Raw genomic sequence first — 4,316 nt, 5'->3', positions numbered from 1 at the left:
TGGTTTTTCGAGACAGGGTTTCTCTGTGGCTTTGGAGCCTGTCCTGGAACTAGCTCTGTAGACCAGGCTGGTCTCGAACTCACAGAGATCTGCCTGCCTCTGCCTCCTGAGTGCTGGGATTAAAGGCGTGCACCACCATCGCCCGGCGCCAATTTCTTTTTAAAAACATCAGAGTTTGCAGGATGCAGCAAAAGTCATGCTGAGAGGGAAATGTACAGCCTCTAAGATACACAACAAATGACCATAAACTCAACAACATGACTCTCCAACCTAGGAAACTAGGAAAGGAAGAGTGGACCAATCCAAAGCCCGCAGAAAAGACTGTGAAAGGCTAGAGCAGAAGCCAGTGAAGCTGCACACAGGGCATCGGTGGAGGGAACCGTCGGAGCCAAACCTGGCTCTCTGAAAACACCATTCCAGCCTGCTTTGTCACGTGTCCTAGAACAGGAGAACTGAGACAAGATTTAGAAATAAAATAGAGCTGGGCGCTGGTGGCGTACACCCTTCAATCCCAGCACTTGGGAGGCAGAGGCAGGCGACTCTCTTTGAGTTCCAGGCCAGCCAGGGCTACACAGAGAAACCCTGTCTTGAAAAACAAAACAAAACAACAACAAAAGTGAGGACTGGAGAGATGGCTCAGCTTGTTAGAGCACTGGCTGCTCTCCCAGAGGACTGGGAGTCCATTTCCAGCACCCACATAGAAGTTCAGAACGTTCTTTCTAGGGGACTTGTGCACACACTGCAGACACACATGCAGGCAAACATCCAAACACATAAAAGAAAGCAAAAAATGACAAAGGCAAAAAGAAGACTAAAGCTGAATGCTGAACTGGGTTACAAAGTGAGGACCTGTCTCGATTCAATCAACCAATCAATAAATCAAATAGAATATGTGGAGAGGAAAGGAGAGAGTCAAACTCAATACCGTCACGATGTCATCTTTCAAAGCTCATGTAAAAATCAAGATTCTGAAAAGATTTTATGACTATTGTAAATTGATGATGCAGGTGTAGGGGAGTGGTAGGTCAGTCGATAGAATATTTGCCTTGCAGGCGCGAAGCTCTGGGTTTGATCCCGACCCCACCTCCAAAATTGATAAGCCTGGGTGTGGTAGCTCAGGCCTAATCCTAGGGGCAGAGGCGAGTGGATTTCTTTATTTCCAGGCCAGCCAGAACTACACAATGAGTACCTTCTCAACACCCCCCCCCCCAAAAAAAGTATACAGGGAAACGAAAAACCAAGAATAGCCAACAGGGTTCTGAAGAGCAAAGTTGGAGGACTGACGTCAGAATGACTAAAGCTGCCGGGCAGGCGGTAGTGGCGCACGCCTTTAATCCCAGCACTCGGGAGGCAGGCGGATCTCTGGGAGTTCGAGGCCAGCCTGGTCTACAACAGCTAGTTCCAGGGGGCTGGAGAGATGGCTCAGTGGTTAAGAGCATTGCCTACTCTTCCAAAGGTCCTGAGTTCAATTCCCAGCAACCACATGGTGGCTTACAACCATCTGTAATGAGGTCTGGTTCAGACATACAGACAGAATATTGTATACATAATAAATAAATATTAAGAAAAAAAAAGAGCTAGTTCCAGGACAGGCTCTAAAGCCACAGAGAAACCCTGTCTCGAAAAAAACAAAACAAAAAAAGACTAAAGGTGTGGCCACCTGGTCGGTGAGGTGCCCAGAGGAGCGGGGATGGGGGAGGCAGGCCGGGCGGGGGGTGGCACACGCCTTTAATCCCAGCACCTCAGACTCACAGAGATCCACCTGCCTCTGCCTCCCAAGTGCTGGGATTAAAGGCGTGTGCCACCCCCCCCCCATTCCCCCAGCAAATATAAATTCTTGAATCTACTTTTAAATAAAAACAAATGGGCTGGGGGAAAAATAGCTCAGTAGTTAGAGCACCTTGGCTCGATTCCCAGAACCCATGTGGTGGTTCCCAAACATCCAAAACTCCAGTTCCAGGGGATCTGATGAATCCATGGGCACCAGGCACCTCATGTGATACAGACATACATGTAGGCAAAACAGTCATATCCATAAGATCAAAAAGGAATGTCAAAAAAATTAATAAATAAACCAAAACACTGTAAAAGCACCACAGGATAACATGTCGGTGACCCGAGCCTGAGCTTGACAATGACTTGTGGACACAGCACCAGGGTCCAGCCATGAGACACCAAGTCCATCACAGTAACCACCTAAATAAAGCAAGAGAGGTTCTGGGAAACAGCAGAGGGGAAGGCTCCAGGAATCCATTTCCCCAACTAGACAACAGACTTCGAGAGGCAATTACTTAGGGGTTCTCCATCTCCCCAAAGCTTGCAAGTGTCAAGAGAAGGTTTGTGGTTCCATGTTGGGTTACACTCATGATTTAGGAAACCAATGCTTTCAAAACAAAAGCAGTAGCTGGGGAGGGAGTGAAAATTTGCATTGGTATTTTTTAAATTTAATTAATTAAAAAAAAGTCATTTGTTTTGACTCCAAATTTTGCTTCCTACGTAATTTAAGAGACTGATGCACTAAATTGGTTTATATTTGGGAGCTCACAAAGGCTGAAGATAGAATTTTGTGATATCGATAACCAAAACAGATGGTAAGAGCTACGCAGGGGCTGACACTTGAAGTGAGTGACGTCAACTGCTTTAAATCCAAAGTAGAGTACTGCACCTTTTGTTAACCCTGCTCCAGCCCATCAGACAGATCACACCTGTAATCCCAGCACTCAGCAAGCCGAGGTAGGAGGACTCTGTTAGATGCCAGCCTGGACCACATCGTGTGACAGTCACTGTCTCAAAGAAAAGTGGAAAACAAAATCTTTATGGTCGCCTCAAGGAAGATAGTGACAGGCTGCATACAGAAAGAAATGAGAAAAGAACTCTTTTTTTTCCACTATTAAAAAAAAAAGTGTAGGGGCTGGCGAGATGGCTCAGCGGTTAGGTTAAGAGCATTGCCTGCTCTTCCAAAGGTCCTGAGTTCAATTCCCAGCAACCACATGGTGGCTCACAACCATCTGTAATGAGGTCTGGTGCCCTCTTCTGGCCTGCAGGCATATATTCAGACAGAATATTGTATACTTAATAAATAAATATTAAAAAAAAAAAGCGTAACCACAAGACGGTGGTTCAGGAAATGCAAACAAACCGTACTGTACAGAAAATACCCAGCATGTGGCAGAAATCCTTTTTCGGCAATAACTACGAAGATTAAGCTCTCCATTCAAAGACAAGGACTGGGATTGTTGAGCTAGCAGCCTCCAAACAACTCTTTCCATGAGAAAAACGTAACATAACAATGGCGGGACAAAATCCAGACATGAAAAAGAAGGAAAACATAAGAAATCAAGAAAGGCCGGGCGGTGGTGGCGCACACCTTTAATCCCAGCACTCAGGAGGCAGAGGCAGGCGGATCTCTGTGAGTTCCAGGCCAGCCTGGTCTACAAGAGCTAGTTCCAGGACAGGCTCCAAAACCACAGAGAAACCCTGTCTCGAAAAATTAAAAAAAAAGAAATCAAGAAAGAAGGCTGGAGCATGGTATCAAATGTCTCAGAAAGCCCAAAGATCTGAATTCAGTTCCCGAAACTCATTCATATTTTAGAAGGACAGAACCAATTCCTGCAACGAGCCCTCTGTGCCGAGGTACAGGCACATACCCACACACACAAAGCAGATAAATGCAATAGTTTCTTTAAAAGGAGTGAGTAGCTAAAAAGCACCCAAACAAGTGACACAGAAAAGCTAGTTAAAAATGACAGTTTCATGCAACATATACTTAGTCATTATTTTTTTGTTTGTTTGTTTGTTTGTTTGAGACAGGGTTTCTCTGTAGTTTTCAGGCCTGTCCTGGCACTAGCTCTGTAAACCAGGCTGGCCTCAAACTCACTGAGATCCACCTGCCTCTGCCTCCCGAGTGCTGGGATTAAAGGCGTGCACCACCGCTGCCTGGCCTAGTCACCATTTTAGAAAGATCAAGGGAGGGCTGAGAATTTAGAGGATGTAGTTCAGTTGGTAGAGCCAGCACACACAAACAGGGTGTGGAAGTACACACAAGAAATCCCAGCACTGACACTTTGAAGGTGGTCGAAGGCAGAGGGGTCAGAAGTTCAAGGTTATCCTTGGCTACTCAGGGCAGCCTGAGCTACAGAGATTCTGCCCCTACCAAAAGGAAACTGTGGTGTAAAGAGCTGAAGGGAAACCCTATATTTGCAGCTGCCACTCAGGTGATACCCAGAATAAATGGAAACAACTGTCAAATACCTGTACTTAGCGGTTTGTGGCAAAGCTGGTGCCTTAGTTTTTTTTTTTTTGTTTTTTTTTTTTTT

The sequence above is a fragment of the Alexandromys fortis genome, unplaced genomic scaffold, assembly GCF_014885135.2.
Source record: "Alexandromys fortis isolate MF-2015 unplaced genomic scaffold, M_Fortis_MF-2015_v1.1 scaffold_165, whole genome shotgun sequence".
Classification (NCBI taxonomy): Eukaryota; Metazoa; Chordata; class Mammalia; order Rodentia; family Cricetidae; genus Alexandromys; species Alexandromys fortis.
The sequence above is the reverse complement of the archived record's forward strand: the minus strand, read 5'-3'. Positions refer to the sequence as shown.